Consider the following 13799-nt stretch of genomic DNA (forward strand, 5'->3'; position numbering starts at 1 on the left):
AGGGTTCTGCATGAACGCTTAAATGTGCACCTGCACCTGTTTGGAGCTCGCACTCTCTGGGGCCCACGATTATTCATTAAAATCATAGTTCGCCATAGACCAGGTTTTCTCAGAGGCCAATAACCCAATTTCTCTAACCAGAATGTTGTGGGGTACAAAATCTAGACATTTTGGTTTATATTTCCATTATAGGGAAGGGAGAAATGCTGGTGGCTCAGGCTATCAATTACTTTATAACATGAGAAAGCATAGACATGTAATTTTTTTACAGCCTGGGAAAGGAAGAGATAGCGACACCTCAGAGAACATCAAAAAAAGTTTTATTGTTTGGGAAAACAGACAGTGAATTCATTCATCATATTGACAGTCAGCCAATCAGAATATCTAACAATCACATCTTGCAAAAACCCCCGGTAGAATTTTAGAATAAATATGACTCATTTGAGGAGTGATAAAGTAAAGAAGGAGGGAGGAAGAAGAAGGAACAAATACGTTAGAAGAGAAAAGAGCAATGGCAATGTGCGGCCGTTTCCATCTGGTTGTCAGAAAAGCATCACAAACAACTACGAGTGCTAAGATCACAAGCCGCCTGCGACATTCATCCTTGTCATCTTTACTTTTTCATAAGCTTTTTCTAAAGACTATATATATCCAGACTTCACTATCAGTCCTATTTTCTATTATTCTTTGTTCCAGTGGTATTATTATTCCTGTAATAAATACCGTGCTGCTTTTAACTTTCTATGCTTTGTCTTAATGTCTAGAGTGATTGAAGTAATAAGTTAGATTTCTTTGAGCACCTGGAGCAGCCGGAGGTTTGCCATACACTCTGTGCTGCAAGGTTTATAAGGCTGAGAGTGAGAGCTCCACCCCATAGTAGGGAGCAGTACATAAAGTAAGGCATTACTGGCTGATAAATAGTCAAGGATGCTGAGCCTTTGTATGTTTAATGTATTCTTGGAGACCAAAAGTAATACTTAGGTTTGAGATATCATTAAAACATTGTATGTTGTTCATGCCGATAATAAGTAAGTCTCTTGAAGTGCTGAGATAGTGACAAGTTGTGTCATTCCTAAGGCACTTGTGTGGTTTAAAGTGCCAGAGGTTAACCAGCTATGTGTGTGTCATTCATAGGACACTGTTGAGTTTCTGTGTGTATGCATATAGATAGATAGATAGATAGATAGATAGATAGATAGATAGATAGATAGATAGATAGATAGATAGATAGATAGATAGATAGATAGATAGATAGATAGATAGATAGATAGATAGATAGATAGATACTTTATTAATCCCAATGGGAAATTCACATTCTCCAGCAGCAGCATAATGATACAATAAATAATATTAAATTAAAGATTGATAATAATAATAATGCAGGTGAAAAACAGACAATAACTTTGTATAATGTTAAATGTTAACGTTTACCCCCTCTGGGTGGAATTGAAGAGTCGCATAGTTTGGGGGAGGAACGATCTCCTCAGTCTGTCAGTGTAGCAGGACAGTGACAGCAGTCTGTCGCTGAAGCTGCTCTTCTGTCTGGAGATGATACTATTTAGCGGCTGCAGTTGATTCTCCATGATTGACAGGAGCCTGCTGAGCGCCCATCGCTCTGCCACAGATGTTAAACTGTCCAGCTCCATGCCAACAATAGAGCCTGCCTTCCTCACCAGTTTGTCCAGGCGTGAGGCGTCTTTCCTCTTAATGCTGCCTCCCCAGCACACCACCGCGTAGAAGAGGGCGCTCGCCACAACTGTCTGATAGAATATCTGCAGCATCTTATTGCAGATGTTGAAGGACGCCAGCCTTCTAAGGAAGTATAACTGGCTCTGTCCTTTCTTGCACAGAGCATCAGTATTGGCAGTCCAGTCTAATTTATCATCCAGCTGCACTCCCAGATATTTATAGTTCTGCACCATCTGCACACAGTCACCTTTGATGATCACTGGGTCTATGAGGGGTCTGGGCCTCCTAAAATCCACTACCAGCTCCTTGGTTTTGCTGGTGTTCAGTTGTAGGTGGTTTGAGTCGCACCATTTAACAAAGTCATTGATTAGGTCCCTATACTCCTCCTCCAGCCCATTCCTGATGCAGCTCACGATAGCAGTGTCATCAGCGAACTTTTGCACGTGGCAGGACTCCGAGTTGTATTGGAAGTCCGATGTATATAGGCTGAACAGGACCGGAGAAAGTACAGTCCCTTGTGGCGCTCCTGTGTTGCTGACCACAATGTCAAACGTGCAGTTCCCAAGACGCACATACTGAGGTCTGTCTGTAAGATAGTCCACGATCCATGCCACTAGGTATGAATCTAATCCCATCTCTGTCAGCTTGTCTCTAAGGAGCAGAGGTTGGATTGTGTTGAAGGCACTAGAGAAGTCTAGAAACATAATTCTTACAGCACCACTGCCTCTGTCCAAGTGAGAGAGGGATCGGTGTAGCATATAGATGATGGCATCCTCCGCTCCCACCTTCTCCTGATATGCAAACTTCAGAGGGTCAAGGGCGTGGTGAACCTGTGGCCTAAGGTGGTGAAGCAGCAGCCTCTCCATGGTCTTCATCACATGTGATGTCAGAGCATCCATCCATTTTCCAACCCGCTGAATCTGAACACAGGGTCACGGGGGTCTGCTGGAGCCAATCCCAGCCAACACAGGGCACAAGGCAGGAACCAATCCCGGGCAGGGTGCCAACCCACCGCAGGACACGTGATGTCAGAGCAACAGCCCGAAAGTCATTCAGCTCACTAGGACGTGATACCTTTGGAACTGGGGTGATGCAAGATGTTTTCCAAAGCCTCGGGACTCTCCCCTGTTCCAGGCTGAGGTTGAAGATGCGCTATAGGGAACCCCCCCGCTCCGATGCACAGACCTTCAGCAGTCGTGGTGATACTCCATCTGGACCCACTGCTTTGCTGGCACAAAGTCTCCTCAGCTCTCTGCTCACTTGTGCTGTTGTAATTATGGGTGGGGATGTCTCTCCTATACTGGTATCAGCAGAAGGATGTGTGGAGGGTGCAGTGCTCCGAGCTGAGAGTGAGAGTGGGTTAGGGTGGTCAAACCTGTTAAAGAAGTTGTTCATTTGGTTTGCTCTCTTCACGTCTCTCTCGAGACGTATATATATATATATATATATATATATATATATATATATACTGTATATATATATATATAGCTATGTATGCGTGTGTTAATCTTAAAGTGCAACAGTAGACCAACCTGGTAACGAACTTGACGAGTACACTTACCCTTGAAGAAAACAGGTAAAGGGTAAGTAGAGGGAAATGCTACGATAATATACAGAATAAGGGCTAATGTCATTTTAGAAATCAGGTTTCTATGAATAACCAGGTTATTGAGGCACATGTAAATGCACTGACTCTTAACCTTTGTTATTCGCAAAGCTCATGTGTCCAACCATCAGAAGAAAGAATGAATAGTGACCAGAAAATAAATGTCTAAAAACCTAACCAAGCAAAGCACTCCAATCAACCTCAGAATACTGTGTGAATGCTTACATGTGCACCTGCACCTGCTTGGAGCCTGTACGCTCTGGAGTCCGTGATTATTAATTCAAATCATGCGTCGCTATAGACCTTTTATCATATAAGCATGAACCATTTAGAACATGACGAGAGTTTGTGTTTTCAAAATTTTCCATCTTCATCCATCCACATTGCAAAGTTTAGCCAGCTTTTTCGGAAATATGTGGCTCTGGTGAGCATTTTCAAAAGTCTCAGTTTTCAGGGATTAAAAACACTGGTCTAGTGTGGATGAAAGCTGAAAATGGAGATGAATGAGTCCTTTTTACCTCAGTTGTATCTCATGTCACCTTTTTATGTAAGGCTAGCTTCCCAAAGAAATTTTAGGAGAAACCTCTGTGAGAAACAATAAAACCAAAATGATAATCTCTTTTAAGTTTTGAAAGCCATTAAAGATCAATCTTTGAGAAGTAAAATTTTCCGTAGGGCATTAAAAAGAGCCTGAAGCTAAAAACGTCATAAGAATTCCTCACTTCAGAGGAGGTGGAAAAGTTGTTAATTAGATCCACAGACTTCAACAGGAAAAAGGTGACACGTTCGTCAAGTTAGTGTGTCACTGACTACGTAAATATCAACCTTTGAAAAGTAATATCAGCCTTTGAGAAGTAAATTTTTCTGTGGGTCTTGCCTTACACCCTGTGCTGTTGCAATAATAATAACGCAGGTATGTTAACTTCAATAAGTTAAGCATTGTGTTAGGTTACTTGTAACATGTTAGACTTGTGCTCTCAAGATCGGGTTGCTAAGTTTACCACTGTACATTCAAGATCATCAACATAAATGTATCGATTTCTGAAGTAGTGAGACAAATTATTTCAGCCAGGTGAAGAAATAATGTGATCAGCGAATGATTTGTCACTGGAAATTTATTGGGTGGATGAATTTACCCATGGCTGCTGAAAGTGTGTGTGAAGCAAATACATGAGCAAGCTGATGTACTGCAATGGACATGTGCAGAATACAGAATCCTTAATTGTAAACCGATTAAGGGTTTACATGGCCACATAATCAGATTACTTGTGGAGAAATCTATCTCTGCTAATCAGGTTTTCTCAGAGTCCAATAACCCAGTTTCTCTAACCAGAATAAGGGTTTACACGTCATTTTAGAAATCGGATTTCTGTGAATAACTGGGTTATTGAGGCACACGTAAATGCACTGACTCTTAACCTTGCTCCTAACCGAGTTCATTACAAGAGAAGGCTGGGCAATTTTAAAATTTTTTTTATTTTTGCCATATCACAAAATAAAACCTCAAATCGTAATTAATGTTCACTTCTAAGTGGTCTGTAGCCAAAAAGAACAAGAAAAACAAACAGCATGTCTGGGGTGATGCTTCTTACCGTCGCAACTGACATGTGTATTATGGCAATTACCTACCAATGCTTAGCAACTTCATCCGCAAAAAAGATGCAAATAATTTAAAGCCACTAGATAGCAATTTAAAATAAAAAAAATAAACTTTAATAATTCATTCAGCAACCTCAGGAACCATAATAACTGTTTTTATATGCACAACTCATTCAGGAAATGGAAATAAGAAAATATTATAAATGATTAAAGCTAGGAGCAAGTGTTCTGGAGATCTGAAGCTCACCACATTAAAATCATGGATTATAAACGACCTATCATTTCGTACAGTGAGGTTCATGGCTTATTCACAATTCAATTGACTACTGGTTATGTTTCATATCTCATCAGCCTTCTTTACACACACATAGGTAAGGTGCATGTTTGGCTAAGAAAGAACATTACATTTATAGCGGCGAGAGAGAGCGGAGAGAGCACATTTGCTCCGCACCCTCCATGTGTTCTAAATTTTCTGTTGCAATTCCATAATTTATACTCATACAAAACAAATTAAAGTATTGAGTGATGTACAAAAAAAAAACGGATTTCAATTTTGAAATATTTAGTTCTTTTTAAAAGCTTTTAATTCTGATGCTTTAATCAATTTTAATACAGACTGCTCAACAAAAGGATAACAAGAAAAACAAAAGAATATTTTATTTAAGGTCAAAATTTATTTTTTAAATATGGGCTTGTTTTATTCTCAGTCTGATCCTATTTTTTCTAAAATTGAAAACCGTTTATGGTCTTAACTTTATTTGTAAATGAAGTCAATGTGCCTATCCTTCTCCACGACAATCTCTGTCACTTTCTTGTAAAAGTCCTCCTTGTTTTCCTTTTTCTTTGGCAGTCAGGCGGAACAAAAATAGATAGATAGATAGATAGATAGATAGATAGATAGATAGATAGATAGATAGATAGATAGATAGAACAGGCAATTCAGCCCAAAAAAGTTTGCCAGTCCTGTCCTCTTAATTCTTCCCAAATAACATCAAGTCCCATTTTGAGAGTCCCTAAAGTCCAACTGTCTACCATGCTACTTGGTCTCTTATTCCAAGTGTCTATCATTCTTCGTATAACAGAAAATCTTCCTAATGTTTGTGTGAAATTTCCCCTTAACAAGTTTCCAACTGTGTCCCCGTGTTCTTGATGAACTCATTTTAGATTGAATGTCTTGATCCGCTGTCCTGTCCTCATGTCTCCTCTTAATCTTCTTTCACTTAAACTGTAAAGGCTCAGCTCTTTTAATCTTCCCTCATAAGTCATCCCCTGTAGCTCTGGAATCAGCCTAGTCGCTCTTTTCTGGACGTTTATTAATCCCAAGGGGAAATTCACACAAATACAAATAAATGGGCCGCTGCAGTGCACTTGACTTTCTGATATCGCTAACTTATTGGTGCCAAGAGCCTCTGAGTAGAAGAACAGCAGCAACGAGCACCTGTTGTGCTCACATGCGCCCCCTTCGGTGCGGCACGGTCCTGTCTGCCTCACCTTGTGCCTTTTTACTGCAGTTTTATGTTCCGATCAGCAAGACTAAATATGCCACACACATTTATTAAAGATATTAGCCAGACTGTGGAAAGTCAGGGTGTATAATAAACGTGTCTGCAAACATTATATTGGCGGCATACAGAGAGACAGCGACAGGCACGCAACAATCGCACGCATCAACTCAGTGAGTAAGGGAGAGCACAGTCCGAGGGGAGGTGAAGCTCGTCGCTGCCGCACTGCGCGTTTCTTCCCTGTATTTGAACAGGAAATGCACAAAGTCAGAGATTTTGACTATAAAAATGATCAAAATTAATGGAATCATACAGAAAACCAATTTGTAGCACAGACCAGTGGGCACATTTATTTTATCTTATCATTCTTCGTTTTTTTACTTTTCATGATGACAGCTGAGGCTGTGTCTCACTTGCCTCCCCTGACCGCACGTCCCTGATTTTGTTGTCCATTTCTTTTATTAAAATGAGTCAAAGATTAGCAGTTGTTTTGCGGCAGCCTAGATAGACTGAATAGGAAGAAAAAACATGCAAACCAATTACATGTAGATTAAACAAATACAAAACATGTTATCTGTTTAAATGCTGCCCATTTAAGTTATGTTGCCCAAATTTTGTCACACAGCAGACACCGAGCCTCACGGAACATAATGTACTTACTTTTTAAGTAAGATATTAATTTTATAAACATGTTTAGTGCCTACAACAACAACAACAGCAACATTTATTTCTATAGCACAAATAATGGAGCTCAAAGTGCTTTAGAAGATGTCAAAGAGAAAGTTACACGAAAAGAAAGACAAGTTTAGGCAATCATATTAAAGAATAAGTAAAAAAGAAGTATAAAATGAGTCAAAACGATCTTTAAAACAGATCATCATCAACTAGTGCCATCCTATTGTCTTCCGAATGTCTGTCTGAAATGAAAGAAACAATTAAACCTCTGAATGCTTTGAAAGATTATTCAACATAATAATGTTTACAAAAATGTCAACGCCCATGAATGTGTTCCATCTTCGTTTTTGTTTTTTTTTACTTATTATTGTGAATTATGCAAACAAAGTCTTCATTCCAGTCATCAGGCGCTTTCAGGACAGTTTGACAAATTAGAGCATACAAGGAATGGAGCTAAACCAAACAAGCTTTGGCTTTCAGCCACAGTAAAATCATTTCCGTGTTTGCCAACAAAATACTTTAGGACAGATCTTTATATCTATCCTGGTCACAATCTTGTGCCATATCTGTGTCTGAGGTGGTCATCACACTTTCATGGACGTAGGCTCTCGCATGGATTGAAAGCGGGTGCAATTGATCTCTGTTGTACGCAGTCCTCAAAATAGCAGAGAGGCTATTATTATTGTATCTTGTCAGCGCTGACAGGAGCCACACTTCTTTCAGATGTCATCCAATGTTAACTCCTTCAACACGGCCATGATGAATGACATCTGCAATTCTGTTGTTGTACATTCTGAGTACTACGCTATTGTCTCTGTCTGGGTTAGCTGCTTCCTGGTCTCTTTGCTCTCGATCTTCTCCAATAGCTGCTCACTGAGACTCTTCCTTAGGGATAACTTAACTGAACGGCTGCATCTTTGTCTTTATTTTGATACTCTTGTTCTTCCAGAGGCCATCCACATCTCTCATAATTTTTAGTGCTACAGCTGTTTGTGTTGATACGTCCTTCATGCTGCCGCTGCCTGTTGCGTACATCGATCCAACATGCTTACGTTTGTTCCTTAGTTACAGACCTTTCTCAGTTGTTTCATCTCTCTCTGCTTTTGGGTTAATCAGCATCCACTCAGTCTTCATATCGCTGATTTCCTGTCCATACTTCAACTAATGCTGTCGGTCTTGGTCAGAAACAACTGGGCCCACTCAAGCAACTTGAGGAGGAGAGCAATGTCTTCAGCAAACGTGCACATTTTTGATTTTCCTGTCGTTGATGCACATTCCTCGATCCTCTAGTTCATAGAGTGCTTCTCTGGTGATGTTGAAAGGTCCAGTGAGAGAAGAAGCCCCGTTTTGCACTGATTGTTTCCTCAAACCAATCTGTCATCTCATTGCTAACCCAAACCCAATAGCATTGATAATACATTTGTACAGAGCCCACATACCACAGTGGTGCAGGACTCCTAAATCAAGAAAGAGATCTCCTTCATATCGTTTTGGTTTCTTCTCGACTCCAATGAGATCAGAAAGAATTAAAATAAAGTCTTTGTCTTTGGTCTCCTGCTTCTCAGATTTTTCTCTTGAATACTTTACCACGGTATTCTGTGACCCAAAAATGCGCGATAGACAAAAGCGCGCCGACAAATGCGCAACGACAAAACCGCAAACTGATTTTCGACAAATGCGCGCCGACAAAATCGCGAAAATCAAAATCTCTGCATCAACAAGCTGTGGAAAGCCTATTGACTGTGCTGACCCACTAATATGTAGCCAGGTATCATGTAATATATAGCAAAATGTTTTATTTCTCATATCTCATAATATTGACATCTAAATTAAGTTTTACAAACCATATTTAAGTAGAACTTTTTATGCTTTTATACTACTAATTATCGCGCATTTGTGTGTTTTTGTCGGCGCACATTTGTCGACGCGATTTTGTCTATCGCGCATTTGTCGGTGAACCATTCGCACAAAGGTCTCCACTTAAGTTTCACCTGAGATCACAGCAAAGTCATGTAATGGCCTCAGATTTGACAAGTAGTGTCTTGATATTTATTTTGCAGTTTGAAAGAATTTGCATTGTGTGCTCAGCAATATATAATGAAATGTGGACAGTAGTATTAAAACACATTGCCATAATAACAAAGCTGAGGTCCTTGCTTCTGAATAATACTATTAGTTGCTCTGATTTATACCAGGTGAAACACAAAAATAACCGGACTGGACTTGGGGCTTTCCTGGAAAACTGTCTGGAGGTCGTCCGGACATGAATCACAGAACTATATCCCCTCCTACACGCCTTTTCAAACCGCCGACCGACTAGGTATATCCTGTGAATAGCCCAGTCAGTATTTGCACAACAATCGCTACACAAGTTGCAGCGATAATGTCGGGTGAAAAAAACCAAACAGCGAATCAATATCAAATTTCTCGTGAATTTTCTCTTTTTCCGTAAAGCAGTTTTTGACTGACAAAAACATTCCTGTCCTCGATCATCCTCCCTATTCACCCGATTTAGCTCCCTGTGATTTTTACTTGTTCCCGAAAATCAAAAGTGATCAGAAGGGATGACATTTTTCTTCAGTGGATGAAGTGAAGACAAAAATGGCAAGCCTGCTGAAGAGTCTCAAACAAGAAGACTTCCGGCACTGTTTCAATCCATGGAAGATATGTATGGAGCAGTGTAGAGATCGGAATGGGGAGTATATAGAAAGTGATAATGTTTAGAATGGTGTAATTCATCCAAAAATATATATTTTTTTACCTATCTGGTTATTTTTGTGTCTCACCTCGTATTACTGCACTCCTGCTAGGTCCAAAAAGGCAGGCATAGTGGCTAAGACTTTGGGCTTTAAATCCTGACGTTGCGTGTTCAGATCCCACTACTAACACCAGTATATGACCATGAGCAAGTCACTTCACTTCTAATTAGCAAAGCAAAAGAAATGCAACCAATTGTATCTCAGATGTTTCTAAGTCACCTTAGAAGTTAAGCAAAATGGCACCTTTTATTGGCTGACTAGAAAGATTACAATATGTAAGCTTTTGAGGCAACTCAGGGCCCAAATTCAGGCAAGATGAAGAAGGGACCTGAGTTGCCTCAAAAGCTTACATATTGTAATCTGTCTAGTCAGTCAATAAAAGGTGTCATTTTGCTTAACTTCTCACTACGTCCATAATGGCCAACACGGTACAACACCCTAGTACTAAGTCACCTTAGATAAAGGCATCAAATGAATAATTAATCTTCTTCTTTCGGCTGCTCCCATTAGGGGTTGCCACAGCAGATCATCTTCTTCCATATCTTTCTGTCCTCTGCATCTTGCTCTGTTACACCCATCACCTGCATGTCCTCTCTCACCACATCCATAAACCTTCACTTAGGCCTTCCTCTTCTCCTCTTCCCTGGCAGCTCTATCCTTAGCATCCTTCTCCCATTATACTCAGCATCTCTCCTCTGCACATGTCCAAACCAACGCAATCTCGCCTCTCTGACTTTGTCTCCCAACCGTCCAACTTGAGCTGACCCTCTAATGTCCTCATTTCTAATCCTATCCATCCTCGTCACACCCAATGCAAATCTTAGCATCTTTAACTCTGCCACCTCCAGCTCTGTCTCCTGCTTTCTGGTCAGTGCCACCGTCTCCAAAGCATATAACATAGCTGGTCTCACTACTGTCCTGTAGACCTTCCCTTTCACTATTGCTGATATCCGTCTGTCTCAGATTACTCCTGACACTCTTCTCCACCCATTCCACCCTGCCTGCACTCTCTTCTTCACCTCTCTTCCACACTCCCCATTATTCTGTACTGTTGATCTCAAGTATTTAAACTCCTCCACCTTTGCCAACTCTACTCTCAGCATCCTCACCATTCCACTGACCTCCCTCTCATTTACACACATGTATTCTGTCTTGTTCCTACTGACCTTCATTCCTCTCTAGAGCATATCTCCATCTCTCCAGGGTCTCCTCACCCTGCTCCCTACTATCGCTACAGATCACAATGTCATCAGCAAACATCACAGTCCACGGGGACTCCTAAATTCCGCAATATTGAAACAAGACTAGGAAGAACTCTCAGAAAATATACTATGCTTTTTCATACCAAATTCTCAATTTTGACTTCTTTTACCTCAGTTGTACCTCATGACTCGTTTTTATCTAAAGTTATTTCTTCTAAGGAATTTTATGAGAAACATTTGTGGCAAAGTTGATTCTTAAATGAAACATAAATGAGAATCTCTTCTAAGTTTCGGGAGACATCAAAGATCATCCTTTGAGAAGTAAAATTTTCCTTTGGGCATTTACAAAGAGAGCTTGAAGGTAGAAACACAGTACGAATTCTCCCCTTTACATGACGTTTATTAGATCTCATCGCCGTTAACAGGAAAAAGGTTACACGTTCGTCCAGTTACTGTGCCATCGACTATATAAATGTAAGGCAGCTCAAATGGAAACCCCTTTTCCAGCAAAGATTTTCCCGAATGCAATAAAAACAAAAATGTTTGATATGTTATTTCACATGAACCTTTATTTAACTGATAAAAGTATAAAGAAAAGATTTTCAATAGCTTTATTAGCCAACTTAATTGCATTTTGTAAATATACACAGATTTAGAATGTCATGGCTGCAACACACGCAGTTGGGACAGAGGCATGTTTACCATTGTGTTACATCACCTTTCCTTTTAATAACACTTTTTAATTGTTTTGGACTTAAGGATACTAATTGTAGTAGTTTTAAAATTGGACATTGTGTCCATTCTTGCTTGATATAAGACTTCAGCTCTTCCACAGTCTGTGGTCACCATTGTCTGATTCTCTTCTTCATGATCTGCCATACATTTTCAATAGGAGCTACAGATGTGGACCGGCAACAGGCCAATCAAACACACACACTCTGCGTCTATGAAGCCACGATGTCATAGCACACGCAGAATGTGGCCTGGCATTGTCTTACTGATATAAGCATGGACATCCTGGAAAGAGACGTCACCTTGATGGCAATATACATCTCTCTGAAATCCTAATTTACTCCTCAGAGTCAATGGTATCTTCACATACATGCTACTCATCCATGTCCTGGGCCCTGATGCACCCCTATACCATCACAGATGCTGGTTTTTGCACTTTTCGATGATAACAATCTGGATGGTCGTTTTCATCTTTGGCATGGAGAACTCAATACCCATTGTTTTCTGAAAGCAAAATGAAATGTGAACTCATCTGACCACAGCACATCGTACAAAAGTGTTTCGTTCCATATGAGATGAGCTCGGGCCCAGAGAACTCGCCAGCGCTTCTTCATACAGTTGATGTATGGTTTCCTCCTTACGTAATACAGTTTCAAGTTGCATTTCTGGATACAGTGGCAAACTGTGTAAAGTGGTGAAAATGGTTTTCTGAAATGCTCCCGAGCCCGGGTGGCTATATTTGTCACAGTAGCGTGACATTTTTTAGGCAGTGCTGCCCTCAGGGCTCGAAGATCACATGCATTTAACAGTGGTTTCCGACCTTGCCTTTTATGCACTGAATTGTTTCTGAGTTCTCTGAATCTTTTCACAAAATTATGTGCTGTAAATGACGAAAGACTTGAATTTCCTGGAATTTTGCATTGAGAAATGTTCCTTTTGAACTGAATAACAATTCTGTCATACATTTTGGCACAAAGGGGTGAGCCATGGCACATTCTTGCTTGCAAAAACTGAGCCTTTGACGAATGTTACTTTTATACACAATCATGATACCTCAGCTGCTACCCATTAGCCTGCTTGACATGGAGTCTTCCAAACCAGTATTACTTGAATATTCTGTGCACTTCCAATCTTATTTTAACTCTGTCCCAATTTTTATGGAGTGTGCTGCAGCCATGAAAGTCTGCATTTGTGCATATGGGAGTAGATTCATACCTGGTGGCATGGATCATGAACTATCTTAATCTTACAGACAGACCTCAGTATGTGCGTCTCGGGAACTGCAGGTCTGACATTGTGGTTATCAACACAGGAGCGCCACAGGGGACTGTACTTTCATTGGTCCTGTTCTGCCAATATACATCGGACTTCCAATACAACTTGGAGTCCTGCCACGTGCAAAAGTTCGCTGACGACACTGCTATCGTGGGCTGCATCAGGAGTGGGCAGGAGGAGGAGGAGTATAGGAACCTCATCAAGGACTTTGTTAAATGGTGCGACTCAAACCACCTACAACTGAACACCAGCAAAACCAAAGAGCTGGTGGTGGATTTTAGGAGGCCCAGGCCCCTCACGGACCCCGTGATCATCAGAGGTGACTGTGTGCAGAGGGTGCAGACCTATAAATACCTGGGAGTGCAGCTGGATGATAAACTGGACTGGACTGCCAATACTGATTCTCTGTGCAAGAGAGGACAGAGCCGACTATACTTCCTTAGAAGGCTGGCGTCCTTCAACATCTGCAATAAGATGCTGCAGATGTTCTATCAGACGGTTGTGGCGAGCACCCTCTTCTACGCGGTGGTGTGCTGGGGAGGCAACATAAAGACGAAGGACGCCTCACGCCTGGACAAACTGGTGAGGAAGGCAGGCTCTATTGTAGGCACGGAGCTGGACAGTTTGACATCCGTGGAAGAGCGACGGGTGCTGAGCAGACTCCTGTCAATCATGGAGAATCCACTGCATCCACTGAACAGGATCATCTCCAGACAGAGGAGCAGCTTCAGTGACAGACTGCTGTCACCGTCCTGCTCCA

The sequence above is a fragment of the Erpetoichthys calabaricus genome, chromosome 10 (genome assembly GCF_900747795.2).
Source record: "Erpetoichthys calabaricus chromosome 10, fErpCal1.3, whole genome shotgun sequence".
In the NCBI taxonomy this organism is placed as follows: domain Eukaryota; kingdom Metazoa; phylum Chordata; class Cladistia; order Polypteriformes; family Polypteridae; genus Erpetoichthys; species Erpetoichthys calabaricus.